This window comes from Leptopilina heterotoma, unplaced genomic scaffold (assembly GCF_015476425.1).
Source record: "Leptopilina heterotoma isolate Lh14 unplaced genomic scaffold, ASM1547642v1 Lhet_243, whole genome shotgun sequence".
NCBI classification, from domain to species: Eukaryota; Metazoa; Arthropoda; class Insecta; order Hymenoptera; family Figitidae; genus Leptopilina; species Leptopilina heterotoma.
The window spans coordinates 416603-436636 of NW_025110958.1; the positions used below are offsets into that span (position 1 = coordinate 416603).

Sequence of the window (20034 nt, forward strand, 5' to 3'; positions counted from 1 at the left end):
GCGTGAAAATTGTAGTTGATCATAAGTTTTGGTTTTTATTAAAGGGTAGCCAAACTCCTAATTCAACCCTCTAAAAATTGACAAATTATGAAATTCATAACACCATAAATTCAACACAAAAAATTAATTATCAACGGTAAAACTGATAAATAACGAAAATAAAAAATCCCTTTCATAAAAAAACAATCTCAATTACCTTAACATCCTCAAAATGCTTTTCAACCCCCAAAAAACTACCCCTATTTGAAAAATTGACCAAAATAAACACAAAAAAAATATTACTCTCCAAAATCTTCATAAAAAATATAAATAAAATCAATTAACTAGTAAGACTTAATTTACGTACTAATGTACATTAATCCACCCCACAAAAACTACCCCTAATTGAAAAAATTACCACATTACACATTACTCCGCAAAATCCTCACGAAAATTATGAATAAAATCAACTAACTAGCCAGACTTTAATTCCTTGCTAGAGTAAGTTAATCAATCAACCCCAAAAAACTACCCCTTATTGAAAATTTTACCATATTACACATTTAAAAACTTTTTACTCCGCAAAATCCTCACGAAAATTATGAATAAAATCAACTATCTAGCCAGACTTTAATTCCAGGCTAGAGTTAATTAATCAACCCCCAAAAACTACCCCTAATTGAAAATATTACCATATTACATATTTAAAAAAATTTTACTCCTCAAAATCTTGACGAAAATTATAAATAAAATCAACTGACCAGCCAGACTTTAATTCCATGCTAGAGTTAATTAATCAACCCCCTAAAACTACCCCCAATTGAAATTTAACCATATTACACATTTAAAAAATTATTACTCCGCAAAATCTTTACGAAAATTATAAATAAAATCATCTAACTTGCCAGACTTTAATTCCATGCTAGAGTAGATTAATCAACCCCTCAAAAAATACCCCTAATGAAAAAATTTACCATATTACACATTTAAAAAATTATTACTACACAAAATCTTAACAAAAATTATAAATAAAATCAACTAACTAGCCAGATTTTAATTCCATGCTACAGTTAATCAATCAACCCCCAAAAACTACCCCTAATAGAAAATTTTACCATATTACACATTTAAAAAATTATTACTCCGCAAAATCTTCACGAAAATTATAAATAAAATCAACTGACCAGCCAGACTTTAAATCCATGGTAGAATTAATCAATGTTTTCTCCAAAATGTTGACAATAATTCTAAAATTTTAGTTTAAAGATGTTTAGACTTTTTTTGATTGTTCTAATATAGTAAAAGAGGTTTATTTGTTTTTTAAAAATTCAATCCACATTTATTCAAACAATTCTTTTTTGTCATATGTGACGCACCACGAGAGAAGGGACCTTACCAGTTTCAGCGATGCCAGGCACACACATTTATACGTCTGATTTCTGCTCTCGTCAGTGAGCTTCTTTTTCGTTTTCGTCGTTTTCCTCGGCTTGCTCGAAAAATAAGGCGCGAAATTTGAAAATAATACTTCTCAGAGAAGTATTATTTTAAAGATTATTATAAGAAAATCAATATTTAAGTAACACATAATTAATTATTAAATAATTTATATACTAGTAAATTTTTGTTATCAGTTTATTAATTTTTGTATTCCCTACTTATTTTGTAATAACTAAATCCATTATTGATTAATTATAATGTTTTAATTTAAAAGTTATTATTTTTAAGGGGGGAGGGGGGGGTCAAGTTAAATCTTACAAACAGCAGAAAAAATGTCGCTAATGTATAGAAAATGTCTTACGATGAGGGGAGGGAGGGAGGGTCAAAATTTCTGAAAATATGCCTTACGTAGTTGGGTACGGCCGCTAATTGAGAAAAGAATTTTATTAAAATGACTCAAAATTATTGAATTTTCGGGAATAACTTTGTTATTTATCGACATAATTGAATTCTTTCGAAAAATTATTTATGTAAATAATTGAATTCTTATCAAAAATTTTATTAAAATCTAAAAGAATAATAAATTATTTTTAAAAAATGTAATTAAAATTGTATTTAAAATAATTGATTTCTTTCGAACAATTTTATCAAAATATTTTAAAATTACTGAATTCCAGTGGAAAATTCTAATTTTTTTGTAAATAATAGAATTCATCCAAAGAATTTTAAAAAACTTTTTTTTTAATATTTGATTTTTGCAACGAATTGAATTTTTGGAAAGGAGTTTTTTAGCAGTTCTTATAAAATTGTGTTTCAAGTAATTGAATTCCTGTGATGAATTTAATTATTTATGAAAACAATTGAATAGTTGTTAAGAATTTTATTAAAATTCTCAATAATAATTGAATTCCTGAGAAAAATTGTATTATTTATGAAAATAATTGAATTAATACAAAAAATTTTATTAAACTGTTTGAAAAGAATTGAATTGCTCTGAAAAATTTTGTTATTTTTTAATATAATTGAATTCTTCATAAGAATTCTATAAATATTCTTTTAAATAATTCAGTATTTCGAAATATAATAAATATTATGGAAATTTTTTTTCAAATAATTAAATTCTTGTAAAAAACTTTATTTGCGAAAATAATAATTAAATTTTTTGATTAATTAATTTAAAATAGTACTAAAAATTGAAATTCTTCGTTGAAAATAATTGAATTTTAATTTCAATATAATACTCCATGTATAAAACTTTTTGGAAGATGTTTGAATAATTTGGTATATTTACTAAGCTAGTGGACACACTCTTTAACACATATCTTTAACTAATGTTTAAAACATTTTCTTGTTGTCTATCTTCAACTAATGTTTAAAACATTAGTAATCAACTAATGTTTAAAATATTTTTATAAGTATTATCTATATTCAACTAATGTTTAAAATATTTTCGATTTTAATTTTAAACGACGTAGAAAAATTTTTACACTTAAATATTCTCAGATTTGTACTTCTTGAACGAAACCTAATTGTAACAATGGATTTACAAGTAGAATTAAGTAGATAACAATCATCTATACTCTAAATCACAAATTGCATACCTTTAATTAATACTTATAACATTGTCAATTACAACTTTAATCAAAGAAGTAACAACGTAACCTCCAGAATATCATCACTCTTAACGATTTAAACATTTAAAGTAGTATAAACAGTTTTTTATATAAAAATATAGCTTTTATAACAAATCTTAAAACAAGTAATATAACTAATAATTATCAAAACTTAATCATTAATATTGACTAAATATAGATCTTTTCTAGTTTACTTTTTTTTAGTTCAGTAATAAAATCAGACAACAACTCATTTCTCTTCCTCCTAAGCTCGTTCGCGAATTTTCTTTCTTCTAGTAGTTGCTTTTGTGAATTTAATAATATTCGATTTGAATAGTTTGTCTTTGGGCATTCCTTTCATCTGCGCTATCCTTTATTTGCTTTAAAATTATTTGACAGTCGGTCAATGATTCCGATGTGGAAGGTCGTTTTCTTCTTTTCGGGGTCTCACTTACGGACTCGCTCACCGTAGACTCTTTAAGACTACTAGTTTCAGAGGCTTTTAAACTAGAGTTGCACTTCACTTCCTCCACCTCCGTTTCCTTTTCAACTTCCATAGTTGCCAGTGTCCTCAAAACATTATTGTCAAAAATGGCGAGGGGTCTGATGTTGTGCTTTTGACCCATCATTTCGTCCAGTTCTCGTTTAAAAGAGCATGTTTGTCTGGCTCGACCAGTCTTTGTAAGCCCTGGTCATTGTTTTAAATTTATTTTCAGCTTGTAGAGCCGTAACTGGTACTTCACTATCTGTTAACTCTTGGGCAATGCGTTTCCACATTGCCGCAAATGTTTTCAAAAAAGAAATGTTACCAATTTTCGACCGGTATGAGCCATACAAACTGAGAAGCATTTTTATTGCATTCTCAGATCAAATGAATTATTTTGGTTTTTCTTTAAAATTATTTACACACTTTTCTAATGGGTATAAATCCTGAGCATAATGGGCAACATTAATTTTATACCACTTATTTTCAAATTCGCATTGGATTTCCTTTGCTCCTGGTGCTATTTCATCCAAGCTGATGAGAAATCTCAAATCTCCATCTTCACACAAACATGTGCCCTGGTTTTCTTCATTAATGACAACCTTCCTATCATCGTCTATTTCCAAAGTAGCAATAAACGTCTCCATTTTTCCTTTTGTATTAATTTCAAACAATTCAACTGTCGTTTTCAAAGTTACACTTCAACACTGGACTTGCACTAACTTTCAAAATAATTATTACAAAAAAATTTTTTTAAAATCAGGGACCGTCACGGAAATCAAATTTTGATTTCGTTACGATATTTCAAAACAAAACGAAATTATTAATGTATTTTGATTTTGATTCGGTAACGAAACAAAATTTATACTTCCTATTTTGATTCTGATACTGTAACGAAACGAAATTTACTTCCTATTTTGATTCTGATACTGTAACGAAACAAAATTTACTTCCTATTTTGATTCCGATACTGTAACAAAACAAAATTCACTTCCTTTTTTGATTCTGATACTGTAACGAAACAAAATTTACTTTCTATTTTGATTCTGATACTGTAATACTGCAATTCGGTTTTCTTATTGAAACAGAAGTCGATTCGAATTCTACTTTAGATTTCGTATGTAAAAACGATATTATCTTCTGATATATTTGACATTTGCAACAAAATTTAGGTTTAATGAGACTTATACATGCGCAGTAGTATTTTATCAAAATTAAAACAAAAAAGGATTTTGATATTGGAATCAAAACTAAATAGAATGGAATTTTGATTTTGATATTGTAACCAAAACGAAATAGAGTAGAATTTTGATTTTGATATTGGAATCAAAACTAAATAGAGTGGAATTTTGATTTTATTTATACTGGAATCAGAACACAAACAACATTTATTTTTGATTCGGTTATCTGAATCAAAAATGAATAGAGACTAATTTTGATTCTGATACCCATATCCGAATCAAAACAAAAGTATTTTTTAATTTTGTTTTGATTCCGTGACGGTTCCTGATTAAAATGTTTAAAAAGAATTGAATTTCTGTGAAAAATTTTGTTAATTTTGAAAATTATTGAATTTTATCTTAGAATTTTATCAAAATTTTTTTTAGAAAATTGAATTACGTTTGAAAATTTTATAAAAATAGTAGACATTGAAAATCATTGAATTTCGAACAGTTTTTAAAAATAGTTAAATTTTACAAAAAATTCTATTAACATTTTTAAGAATAATTGCATGTCTGTGTGGCATTTTATTAAAGCTTTTTAAAAAGAATTGAATTTCTAAAAAGCATTTTAATATTTATGAAAATAAGTGAATTATTTCAAAAAAATTTAATTAAAATTTTATTTAAAATATTTGATTTCTTTCGAACAATTTTATTAAAATATTTGAAAATAATTGAATTCCTGTGAAAAATTTTAATATTTTTGTAAATAATTTAATTGTTACAAAAAAACTTTATTAAAATAATTTAGAAAATTAAATTTCTGTGAAATATTTTGTTATTTTTCAAAATACTTTAATTCTTCATATGAATTATATAAACATTGTTTTAAATAATTAATTTTTTCGAAATATAATAAATATAATATGAAAATTTTATTTTAAATATCCAAATTTAATCCTTGTGGATTTTGGATAAATTTTATTAATTTTGTTTTTAATTAAATTCTTTTGCGAAATTTTGTGATAATACGAGATATTGAAAATAATTGAACATCGAATATTTTTTGAAAATCATTGAATCGTTTTAACCCTTTCAAGATTTAACTCCAAGATTTAACCCCAAGATGGCTGACGATTTTTTTAAAATTGTTTAGTTTTACCTGAAACTCGTCACTCGGGGGTTTTAGGGATCGCTGATGACAAATATGATATTAGTTTTCAGAAATTCGAAATGGCGGATGACTTTCTACAAAATTGATCCAATTGACCTAAAAAGTTGGTTCTCGGGTGAACCCAGGTCACTGATTACAAATTCGGTGATAGTTTTTTAAAATTCAAAATGGCGTTTGCAATATGGTTAATAAGATTTTTCAAAATTTATTTAGATTTGCTTGATACTTACTTTCAAGAGTTAATGCTTTTTAGAAATCTAAGATCAATTGGATAATTGTAAAAACTGAGTTGCTGACTAATTAGAAATTTTTGTTGTGAAATTAGCAGGAGTTTTATAATAAACATATTCCAGTTTATTATTTTTAAAAATTTCTCCGCTAATTATTAATCCACAATTTAAATTTGAAAATAGACTAAAGATTGGTAATCAGGGACTACAATAACCTCCGAGTAACAAATCTGTCATATTGGATTCGCAATTTCGAATTTTTAAAAACTAACAACAGATTTGTCATCGGCGATCCCAAAAAACCCCAAGTGTCAAGTTTCAGGTAAAACTAAACAATTTTTAAAAAATCGTTCGCCATATTGGATCCGACATTTTGAATTTTTAAAAACTTATGTCATATTTGTAATCAGCGACCCCGAAAACCCCGAGTGATAAGTTTCATGTAAAACTAAACCATTTTAAGAAAATCGTCTGCTATATTGGATCCACCATTTTGAATTTTTAAAAACTGGTGGCATATTCGTAATCAGCAACCCCAAAAACCCCCGAGTAACAATTTTCAGTCGATTTTAAAATGTTTAAAAAATTCGTGATTTTTAACAATAATTTATGAATTTTTTTAAGCAATAGGAATTTTTTAACATGATCTAGGTAACATGTTTTTAAAGCCCTATTATTCCTGAAGAGAACGCACTAAATTTGACTCAAAAATATTAATTTTCGTCAAAGATATTGAGGTTTTTGCAGGTGGGACGTATATGTCCCATGGGCGTGAAAGGGTTAAAAAAGTTGATTATAATTTTTGAGAATAGTTTTTTGATTTCTAGTATTAGCGAATTTAAAGTAGTGGAAATTCTAAAATAAAACAGAAATAGTAGCTTTTAGTAGCTGAAATCTAAAAAAAGTACTCAAATAGTAGCATAACGTAAAAACAATAGTAAACAGTATAGCTTTTAGTAGATGAGTGTACCAGGCATGCCTGGTACAATTTTTTTAGGGTTTCTTAATTTCTTTGCGTAGAATCGCAATTCCATTCTATAATAAAAAGCAAGTATTTAATTATTATTTTTGTAATGAAGATAATATATTTTTTCTTAATTTCAAGTTAAAAGATTATTAGTAAATCCAAAAAGTACATAAAAATAATAACTCTTAAATTAAAACATTATAATTAATCAATATTGGATTTAGTTATTACAGAATAATTACGGAATACAAAAATTGATAAACTGATAAAAAATAAATTCACTAATATATAAATTATTTAATAATTAATTATGTATTAAATAAATATTGATTTTCTTATAATAATCTTTGAAACAATACTTAGAAGTATTATTTTCAAATTTCGCGCCTCATTTTTCGAGCAAGCCCAGGAAAACGACGAAAACGAAAAAGAGGCTCACCGACGAGAGCAGAAATCAGACGTATGAATGTGTGTGTGCTCATATGGAACCGCGAGAGTGGGAATTGTTTCCTACGCCGCCTGGCATCGCTGAAACTGGTAAGGTCCCTTCTCTCGTGGAGCGTCACATTATGTGAAGCTTTTCGTCCATCGACGATGGACCTCTTCAGACAATATATGGAAACTGCAAATTATTTTTATTTTTTAAACATAAGTTAACGGTTCATAAAAGTAGAAAAACAATATTGTTATTATATTCCATTATAGTAACATTATGTACATAACCTCAACTTACCAATGTGTATATCTTTCCTCACACATAACGTTTTAATAAAATTTAACAAAACAATCTTCATATAAAAAATCCGTTTTTTGCAACCAAAACGTTGAGATTTTTGAAAGGGTCATATTGGCGGGTATTTTGTCCCTTTAAGGATCTGAACAGGGATCAACACGTGCCTTGATATGACAGATAATGAATAAATGTGGATTGAATTTTTAGAAAACAAATAAACATCTTTTACTATAATTCTAAAATATTATTTTCGTATGTATTTGGATTTTTGGAAACATGTAATTATAAATACTGAAAATATTGCATTTTAAAAAAATTAGATGCCAATTTTTAGGGGAGAGTGGTCCTAAGTTGGCCGTCTAAGCAAATTGGTCGAAAATAGTAACAAAATGAAATTTAATCACTTCGGCAAGTATATATTAGTGTTCAAAGATCTTTTTGCTATAATTTTGTGGTATTTAGAACGTTATAGAATAGCTTTTGTAGGCTTAATACAATAAATAGTGAAAAGCTACATTTTGGACATTTCAGAAATAGCGGGGTCATTTCGCAGAAGAGTTAAGGGTCATGTCTCAGATTTTTTTTATATTTTGCTTATTAATAGTATTTTGGGTCCTAAACAACTATTCTAAATTTTAATTAAATATTTTTATTATTTTTCAAGATATTTGCATTGCAAATTTCTTGACATGTTTTTTTCATTTTATTATAACTCACTTATTTTTAAAAATTTATTAAATTTGTTAACAACCTTTTTTACGTAAAAACCATTGAAGTTTAATAAAAAAATTGAAAATTAAAAAATACCTATCAATTTTTTAAATTATTTATTTATAAAATTATATTTATTTTTAATGTTTAAGCATGAGCCCTATCAGATTTTGTTTAAAAAAAATCTTATTTCAAAGTTTAAGATCTCATTAAAAAACCGTGAAATTTTTAGAATGGCATCTGTCTTTGTTTTTTAGTAATAAATTGTCAAAGTTTTAATTGCACTATCGCGCGCCGGCTCACAGTTGGATTTTTTTACAATTTACTGTTCAAAAATGACTACAGCCTACAATTTTTAACCGATTTGAGTGTTTTTTGTTTTAAATTAAAGGGAACATCCTGGGAGGCCGATTTTTTAAATATTAATTGTTTATAATTTTTTATTTTAAAAAAATTAATACAATTTTTTTAAAAAGGACGTTTATTTTCTTATTCCGTTACTGCACATGATCTAAATAAGTTCAAAATAATCCAATATATCCACCAGACAATTAATAAAACAAAATAATTTATTTAAATTGTTATGAACAATATTAATTAACAAAAAGTTAACTTTGATTCCTGTTCACTAAAAAATGTTTTTTTTAACATTTACTTTTATATTTAGGATCATTTAATGAATATATGTCCTCCTCGTTCAAAACATAACTTATTTAAATTGTTATAAACAATATAATTAAACAAAAAGATAACTTTGATTCCTCTTCACTAAAAAAGGTTTTTTTCCACATTTTCTTTTTGATTTAATTTTATTTCAAGAATACATGTCCTGCTTGTTTAAAAAATAACTTATTTAAACAAGGAGAGGACATATATTCTTTAAATGAACCTAAATATAAAAGTAAATGTGAAAAAAAACATTTTTTATTGAAGAGGAATCAAAGTTAACTATTTGTTAATTAATATTGTTCATAACAATTTAAATAAATGATTTTGTTTTATTAATTGTCTGGTGGATATATTGGATTATTTTGAACTTATTTAGATCATGTGCAGTAACGGAATAAGAAAATAAACGTCCTTTTTAAAAAAATTGTATTAATTTTTTTAAAATAAAAAATTATAAACAATTAATATTTAAAAAATCGGCCTCCCAGGATGTCCCCTTTAATTTAAAACAAAAAACACTCAAATCGGTTAAAAATTGTAGGCTGTAGTCATTTTTGAACAGTAAATTGTAAAAAAATCCAACTGTGAGCCGGCGCGCGATAGTGCAATTAAAACTTTGACAATTTATTACTAAAAAACAAAGACAGATGCCATTCTAAAAATTTTACTGTTTTTTAATGAGATCTTAAACTTTGAAATAAGATTTTTTTTAAACAAAATCTGATAGGGCTCATGCTTAAACATTTAAAATAAATATAATTTTATAAATAAATAATTTAAAAAATTGATATTTTTTAATTTTCAATTTTTTTATTAAACTTCAATGGTTTTTACGTAAAAAAGGTTCTTAACAAATTTAATAAATTTTTAAAATAAGTGAGTTATAATAAAATGAAAAAAACATGTCAAGAAATTTGCAATGCAAATATCTTGAAAAATAATAAAAATATTTAATTAAAATTTGGTATAGTTGTTAAGGACCCAAAATACTATTAATAAGCAAAATATAAAAAAAATCTGAGACATGAACCTTAACTCTCCTGCGAAATGACCCAGCGGTCCTAAGTTGGCCACCACTTTTTTCGCTTGTGTATAAGGAAGAAATGCATATTCTTTTCAATTACGCAGAAATTTTACAAATTTGATACACTTAGGAGAATAAATACGCATTATTGAACTATTTTTGCTTAGCAAATGAAGCAATATTTTACTTCATTTATTTAGTGGTGGATGGCTGTAGAGACAGGCGTTTTTGTACTAAGTTTTTTCTAATTTTTTTTCTAATGTTTTTTAAACCATTTTTTTTTTGTTTTTTGTCTTTGTTTAATTCCTACGTTACACTTTTACGGTCTTTCTCGTGATAAAAAACAAAAAAAGAAATAAAACATAAATAAAAACAAACAAAAACAATAGGTGGCCAACTTAGGACCACTGTAGATTTTTACCAGTTTCAAATTATTACGCTAATAAAAAAAATTAATTAAAAAATCAACAGAACCTCTTATTATAACATTAAATAAAGGAACTAGCGCACACACTTATTTAAAAATTTTTAATTATTTATCTTTTGTAGCTGTTCTCGAAAAAACAAGAAAAATTAAATTTTTTTGGTCGTAAACAATATTATTGTCCTCACAATGCGTAGAAGAGGGTTTGCCAAATGTTCACGATTGTCCACAACCGGAGGCGGGGGGGTCAAAAATTGGTAAAAAATTGTCCATTTAGTACCTATGTATATGAAATACCGATAAAATGTATACCCCTCACTCTTACCTCGTTCTCGATCTCCCTCTCTTTTACTCTTTAATCTTTCTGTGAGTGAGAAAAGAAAAATAATTAGCCAATAAGAAAATAAGACGCCCTTTTCGTATTTTGACTTGAAAATGAAATTCCACACTTTTCCTTATCCTACCAATTTCTGTTCCTCTTTTTCTACCTAAAACGGAAAATAGAGAAAACATTATGTTCTTCTGTAAACCAAAGAAATAGGCGTTACTATCTTACCTATTCGTCTCTCTTTCCTTCTTACGCTAAACTAAAAGGAGAGACAATACCTCCCTCTCTTTCTCTTTATCATGCTTTCTCTCTCATACTCTGACAGGCAGAATGAGTATGAAGATTAATATAGTTAATTTATTATTATTATTATTATTATTATTATTATTAATTAGTTGATTAATTAATAATTCTGCATTACAAAATAAAAATGTCTATAACACTAAATCAAATGGGTCAAATTTTCTCAAAAAAATCAAAGTTGGTCATGGGTCTTTCAATTTTTGTGAAACTTGGTATAAATATAGTAATTTATAACAGAAGATTTTAAGAAAAAAAGATTTTTAAAAATTTTCAAAATTGTGGATTTTACCGGGCATTAAACATTAAAGCACATTTTTTTGAAAAACGAATAACTTTTATCCAGTTAGTTAGATTTTGTTTACATTTTAGGTAATAAAAGTTGATTATCTAACAATTTAAAGTGCAATATTAAAGAAAAAAAAATTCAAAATTTGCCTGGAAAAAAAGTCAAAAAAAATTTTGATTTCATTTTTTCGGGCATAAGCACCCCTTTGATTTTTTTGTAACTGTAATATTTGGATTCGTTATCTTCTCCAGAATTTTTTGCATAAAAAAATCCCTGGAGACTTTAAAACTCACCGAAATATCGAATTCTTTGTCTCGAGGTGCACAGATATCGATCTCGGGTAAACACGCCTGAGATGTGCACCAAACGTTCTTAAGCGTAAATTTCGCATTCTAATATTTTTTTGTTAATTTTTAGTAAAAAAGGAAGGTTTAAAAATGAAGTTTTGCAATTATAAATTTGTTTTTAAACAATTATAGAATTTCAAATTGTGTACGCAATATATAAGGGGCAAATTTTCTCAACGGTACCAATGTCAAAATTGCAAGTTGTTAGATCGAGTAATATTTTCACAGTATTTGGAACTATGAATGAGTACTGAAAACTACCAAGTAATTATAAAAGTTTTATAAGAGGTTTTCGGGGTCGCTGATTACGAATCTGATATCAGATTTTGAAAATTCAAAATGGCGGATCCAATATGTCGGACAACATTTTCTAAAATTCATCGGATTCAGTTGAAACTTTTTACTTGGGGGTTTTCAGAGTCGCTGATTACGAAACTGATTTCAGATTTAAAAAATTCAAAATGGCGGATCCAATATAGCGGACGAAGATTTATAAAATCCATCGGATTCACTTAGAACTTTTTACTCGGGGGTTTTCGGGGTCGCTGATTACGAATCCGATTTCAGATTTGAAAATTTAAAATAGCGGATCCAATATGGCGAATAAAATTTTCTAAAATTCATCGGATTCATATGAAACTCATTATTAGAGGGTTTTCGCTGATTACGAAAAACTTTTGAAACAATAATAAATACTAAATTTTCCCCCGCAGTCAGCTGTTAAGTATACACGGAGAAAAAATGTAGGTTATACCAACCGGAGACCCCGGTTAAAACTACTTGACCGACACAGGCGTTAACATAACCTCTGATACCCAAGTCAGCACAATTTGACTGCCAGGAAGTTTTGGCTTGGTTGCCTCTAGTAGTGTCAATGGCTGGATCGATATCAGTAGTAAATTGACTGAGGAAAACTAAAGACGCAACTGGAGAGCCAAGTAAAAACGGCCTGGCTCTCCGGTTACAACTACTTAACTTCATAAAATTATCATGACGACTCAAAAAAAACAGTTACAACTTTTATTTCTCTCCGTGTACTACGTTACTTACGACCTTGAAAACCCTCGAGTAAAAAGTTTCAAGCGAATCCGATGAATTTTAAAAATTTCGTCCGCCATATTGGATCCGCCATTTTGAATTTTCAAAATCTGATATCAGATTTGTAATCAGCGAACCCGAAAACCCCCAAGTATCAATTTGTGGACGAATCTGTGTGTTTTTGTAGCCAAAAATCTGCTTGCGTCTATACACGTCATCGACAGTTAGAGCCCACATGCACCATGACGTGTATACACGTCATCGACTGCCAAGGGGTTAAAATTTTTTTTGAAATTTTTTTTTTAACTACACTGAGAGACCTTTGGGACTGTAGCGGAACAACGTATGTGACAGCAGCTCCACTATGGTTTTGGTGCGCTGGGGTAAAATCTTGGGCGCGTGACAGTCCCAAATGTTGGTGAGCAGCTCACCAAAGTAGTGGGAATGCCGCCTTTGGTTTGCAGCTGAACAACTTTAGGACTGTCACGCGCCCAAGATTTTACCGCAGCAACCCAAAAGTATAGTCCTGTAGCGTTCCTCCAAAATGGTCAGTAGCAGCCTATCGAAAGTCTGCTGCTGACCCAAAGGTCTCTCAGTGTAAACTTTCCGGCTTAATATTTTTTGACATTTTCTAAAGTACATTTTTTATTTTTTACATTTTTGATGTAAGAAGAGACGATTTTTTTTGTCTGAATAATTTTTTATTATTTTAATATCAGTATCAAGCGTGATACACGCATAAGTTGTTGAATATTTTATTTCAACAATCGTTGCAAATAACTGGAATATATTTTTTTAAAGTAGAATTATATAAACATTTGATTTAAAAAAAACGAACACTTTATCTTTATTTTTATAAATATGTATTTGTAAAACGTCAATTTAATCAAAATACTTCACATTGTATAATATTTCAATTTTTATTAATTAATTAGGGGAGGGTAGGCTACATTATTGAACAGGATTTTTTCTAAAGTCCAAGAACTAATTAAATTTTACAAATTTTGATTAGGTTTTTATATTAAAATAAAACTGAAGTACTCCTTTAGTTAATACACACGTTACAAACACAAATTATAATGATTAAATAATTAAACTTAATGTTTTTCTAACCAGTTACGTTATGTTGAATAAGAAAAAATGTCACTCATTCATTTCACAGAAAATTGAAGTGGTTCACTGTTGACGCTGGTTCAATGTAGCCTACTCTCCCCTAATTAATAATTCAAAAACAAAAAAAACGTAACTTTTTTCGTTTCACATATGGGTGATTCTCCACAAAGTGGTAACTTTTGAATATGTTAAAAAATTTTTTTTTAATTAAATTTTTTGGAAATTTTTTATTTAGATCTTTTTAATAAAGCTTGAGAATGATTATTTTATAGATATTTGAGCTTAATTCTTTCTTTAGTTTTATATACAAACAATTTAAAAATTTGTAATTTAAAGGTTAAATAATTTATTTGAAAAAGTTAATTTTCGACTGTTAATAATTATAAATAGTGTAAATAAGCAAATAATTACTTTAAACTGCTTTAATTAATCAATAAATAATATTTTTACTCATACCTGTTATTGAAATTACATGTTTTGATACAGGTTAATCGAGGTTAATTGTATTCATTCAAAAAAACAAAACACTTACATTACGCGAAACGAAATTAGGAACTGGAGTTTACAGGAACTGGAGTTTATAAATCAAAGAAAAAAATTCATTAAAACCGTAAAAATTCATAAAAATAAACAATTTTTGCAGATTATTAAAGAGATTTTCTTACTCTAAATCACTATTATTTTTATTTTTTTATACATTTAGAATTCGGTAATTTTGGCGGAACTGGAGTTTACATACCATTAAAATACGCTATAAAATAATAGTAACTTTTGTAGTTTTAAATCTAAAAATTATATTTCTTTTTGCAAATTTAACATAAATACAACTTATTAACTTAATAATATTAATGGCAAATAAAATCGCACTAAAAAAGGGAATAAAATTAATGAAAATCAATGAAATTGTAAACTCCAGTTCCAAATAAAAAAAGTGGAGAAAATATTAAAAAATTATTTTTACACAGATTTGTTAATGGAAATTAGAAAACGACACACAAAAACTTAGTTTTTGAGATGAACTTTCGAATAGAATAAATAAAAAAACGTTTAAAATAAAGTTTGTGCAAAATAAAACATATTAAACTTCATGATTCATGTGTGGAGAAACGACAAATGTGCGTTTTTTGAACATTTGCAATTGAATTACAACTTTTGTTTTAAAATAAAATTTTTTTTTCGATTATGATATTACTAAAAAACATATTGAAGATTAATTATGCAAAAGATTGAAGTAGATTTGATAACAATTTTTCAAGATATAAAATAGGGAACAGTGGGGAAGCAAAAGTGACCACTGATTGAAAAATCACCCATATTGAAAGTATAAATCATAAGCTTTCTTTTGGTACAAGAAAAAAAAGTGGGTTTTTTTTATAAAAAATCAAAAGAATTTTCAATTTTCAAAAAGGGTTAAATTTTGAATTTTTTGAAAAAAAATTGTCACCATTTGAAAGAGCAGAAAAAACCTACCAAAAACATATAGGTCACAATTTTTTTTCTTTATTATATAAAAGCTACGATTTTTTATAAAACTCACTGTTAATACTTATCCAAAATCTTCAACCCCCTCCCCCCACAATTTTTTATAAAATTTCATGATGACTTGGTGGTTTTAAGTACTCATTCATAGTTCTTAATACTGTGAAAATATTAGCCCGATCTAACAACTTGCAATTTTGTCATTTGTACACTTGAGAAAAGCCCCTTATATATTACATACACATTTTGAGATTTAAAATTGTTTAAAAACAAATTTATAATTGCAAAACTTCATTTTTAAACCTTCCTTTTTTACTAAAAATAACCAAAAAAATATTAGAATTCGAAATTCACGCTTAAGAACGTTTGGTGCACATCTCAGGCGTTTTTACGCGAGATCGATATCTGTGCACTTCGAGACAAAAAATTCGATATTTCAGTTACTTTTAAAGTCTCCAGGGATGTTTTTTTGCAAAAAATTCTGGAGAAGATAGCGAATCCAAATATTATAGTTACAAAAAAATCAAAGGGGTGCTTATGCCCGAAAAAATGAAATCAAAATTTTTTTTGACTTTTTTTCCGGGCAAATTTTGAATTTTTTTTTCTTTAATATTGCACTTTAAATTGTTAGATAATCAACTTTTATTACCTAAAATGTAAATAAAATCTAACTAACTAGATAAAAGTTATTCGTTTCTCAAAAAATGTGCGTTAATGTTTAATGCCCGGTAAAATCCACAATTTTAAAAAAAATTTTAAATCTTTTTTTCCTAGAATCTTCTGTTATAAAACACTATATTTATACCAAGTTTCACAAAAATTGAAAGACCCATGACCAACTTTGATTTTTTTGAGAAAATTTGACCCAATATAAAGTCATGCCTTTCGGCCTTAATAATGCCCCCGGAACCTTCCAAAACCTCATGCAGGATGTTTTGTCGGAAATGTGGAATGTCTTTACAATGGCATACCTGAACGACATCATCGTTTACTCTTTATCATGGGAGGAACATATCCAGCATCTATCCCTTGTTTTCGAGCGGTTGGAAATTTATGGTTTGACCGTCTCCCCGAATAAATGTAAATTCAGTAAAACTACGTTGCCCTACTTGGTACATCTCGTCAGGTCGGATGGCAACGCCGCACAAGAAGGGCACGTAAGCTCCATACAAAGTTTCCCAACATCAAAAAATCGAAAACAGCTACGCTCTTTTATTGGGACCTGTAATTGCCTCAAAGAGTATGTACCGAGATATTAGCCCCCTTAACTAATTTGCTCTCACCCAAGAGACCAATTACATTGAGCCGCCTCGACCCAAAACTACGGTTTATCCTATAAACCGATGCCAGCGCAAAGGGCATGGAAGCTGTTCTCATGCAAACGGCTGGAGACGGGACCATGTCAATCATCGCCTTCTCGAGTGCCAAATTCTCCCCAGCTGAAACCAAGTACCATTGCAATGAACAGGAATGTCTAGCAATCATTTGGGCGGTAAGGAAATTCCGACCTTACCTAGAATATCAAACATTCACCCTTCGCACGGACAGCAAGACCCTGACCTGGTTAGAAACCCAAAAGAACGCCCGCTCGAAACTGACACGATGGTACATGCTACTCAGTGAACTACACAGTGCAACAGCATTTTTATTTTTGGGATCGCATAGGGTGATTTTTATAGGTTTTTTGATGCCGAACGCGAATCCGTAATCAGAATTGTTCCATCACCCTAGATTTTTGAGAAATTTGACCTTGAAAATTGAAAAAGGACGTTTTTGGGATGCTTTTTTGTTTTTTATCAGGTTACAAAAATTGTTTTTAAGGTTTTCATGATATGCGTACGAAAGCCCATATCCGCCTTAACAATTTCCAGTTTGGACCTTTTAAAAATATCTATTTTTCAATGAGTTATCTTTGTTTGAATTTCGCGTCGCATCGTAAAATCATCAAAAATGCCGTTTTGAGGTATTTTTTTGTTTTTCATCAGGGTACAAAAATTTTTTCTAGTGTTTGCATGATATGCGTACGAAAGCTATCCTTCTCAACAATCTCCAATCTTGACATTTAAAAATATCTATTTTTCTATGAGCTATTCTTGTTTGAAGTTCGCATCGTAACGTCAAATCGGATAACAGTGGGAAAAATATTAACATAATATTAATATTATTAATATCAACCCATTAAATCTCAAGCAGAAACCAATGATTCATTAAAGAAACTATTACATTCTTAGGAAAATCAAAAATAAATTAACCATTGTTTTTTTGTTTATCATTTCAAATTCTTTAACAATAATTTAATAAAAACAACGATAACTCATCGAAAAATAGATATTTTTAAAATGTTCAAATTGGAGATTGTTGAGGATGATGTGAGCTTTCGTACGCATATCATGAAAACCTTAGAAAAAATTTTTGTACCCTGATAAAAAACCGAAAAGCATCCCAAAACCGTCCTTTTTCAATTTTCAAGGTCAAATTTCTCGAAACCTAGGGTGATGGAACAATTCTGATTACAAATTCGCATTCAGCATCAAAAAACCTATAAAAATCACTCTATGCGATCCCAGAAATAATAAAAAAGTGAAATTCTGTTGCACTGTGCTATCATTCACCATCGAGCATGTCCCGGGAAAGGACAATGAACTACCTGACATCCTCTCCAGAAACCCGGACTCAGAAGAAACATCCCCGGGCGAACCCGAACTGGAAAGGCTGTTTTCGCCTACACGCTTCGCTCACAGCGAGAACCAAGAACCCGCCATTCCGGTTTTGAGCGCCCTGTATGCCACCCCGTTGGCCGAGGAACGGGTATTATTGTTTATTTACAACTTTTATCTAAGTGAGGTAAAGAGTTGCGATTTTTTCTCAATTTTGCAACTTTTCAGGCCGAATGTAACCAGTCACTATCAACTAACTAAGAATATTAATTTTACCAACTGTTTAAACAAATTACTATTGTTGAACTTCCACTTTTTATCAAAATAATCTACAGAGTTGCAACTTTTTCTTAATTGTACATTTTATTTTTTTTGTAAGATAATATTTAATGTAAGACTTAATCATTGAATAAAAATTGTGAACAATGAATTTATTATTATAAAAATGTTAAGTACAAAATTGGTAAAATTATTATTCTTAGTTTATTGTTAGTAACTGGTTACATTCGGCTTGAAAAGTTGCAAAATTCAGAAAAAATCGCAACTCTGTAACTCAATTTGCTAAAATGATAAAATTAAACAATAGTAATTTGTTTAAACAATTGGTAAAATTAATATTCTTAGTTAGTTGATAGTGACTGGTTACATTCCAATTCCATCCAATTGCATGGAATAATGTTTAAAAATCAATATTCGTGTTATTTATTCATAATCTAGGAATAAACTTTGATAAAAATTGTAAAAAAATATTTTTTAAAGATTTTTTTGTAATTTTGAAATTTATGGGGTTTCTTTGGAACACTATAAAAAATAGTTAATTTAAAAGAAATTATTAAATAAACCATTTAGCACTATTCTTTAAAGTCTTGTGAAGGGAAACAGAGTTTGCTGAATGAAAAATATTAATTTTCAAGGATTCTATACCAATTCTACGAAAAAGTGTTTTTCCCCATGCATTTTACATGGGAAACTTTAAGCGACCTCTAAATATTTTTTTATTTTCAAAAAAATAAGCGTATTTTTATTTTCGATATAAAACAATCCTAGGGGGTAAGAGCATTAAAATTCTGATTTTATTTTTTTCCTATGTATTTTTGGACCACCCTAGTCCTTATCCACGTTCCATGCAAAGACGGGAAGCGTTTTATATTAGTGGTTATTGATTTGTTTACCCGTTGGGTGAAAGCATTCCCGTTACGTGCCTCCGACGCAGTCAGAACCACCAAAGTACTAGAATCACAGATTTTTAGCCGTTACGAATACCCCAAACGGATCCTGAGTGACAACGGTACCCAATTCACCAGACACGTTTGGGCCGAGGCAAGCCAACGCTGGGATTGCCAGTTATGGGCGACTCCAATGTACCACCCCCGAGCCAACCCAATGGAACGTCGAAATCAGGAGATTAAAGAAAGGACTGAAACTACGACTTCATTCCTCGAACAAGGAGTCCTGGGATCGAAATATCCCCGAGATACTCATTGGAATTCGTAGGCGGCAAAACGCCGCAACCAAATTACACTACCGCCCGTAAGTATCAGGACGCCCCTTTTTTCATGAGTGGAAAAATGCTTAAAACGTAGAAAATAAGAATGACAAAATTTTTTCGTATTTTTTTCCTGAAAGCATTAGCACATTAGACATTAGACACCTGATCGAAGAATTTTCGTTGACTTTTCTGTTAGATACAGAAAAAATACTGGATTATGCATGCTTTTCGTAATTTCTTAATTTCTCGAAAACTAATTAACTTTTTTTAGCGCTCTTGGTCTTGTTTTAATCTCTATTTAATGTAGAATCTAAATTATTAACTAATATTGTGAAATAAATTTTTCCAAAAAAATTTGAAACCGTAAAAGTAGGATTAAAAAAATT

The 20034-nt window shown here is 28.6% G+C and overlaps 1 long non-coding RNA gene across 1 annotated transcript; it reads right to left on the bottom strand.

Annotated features, from left to right (window-relative positions):
- Window positions 1–3207: 3207 nt before the first annotated feature.
- LOC122503088 lies at window positions 3208–13504 on the bottom strand. The gene is made up of 3 exons (XR_006301707.1): window positions 13218–13504; window positions 12844–12847; window positions 3208–3218 (listed from the first exon to the last, which is right to left on the bottom strand). It is a non-coding gene; the product is annotated as an uncharacterized LOC122503088 (long non-coding RNA).
- Between the last annotated feature and the right edge of the window lie 6530 nt (window positions 13505–20034).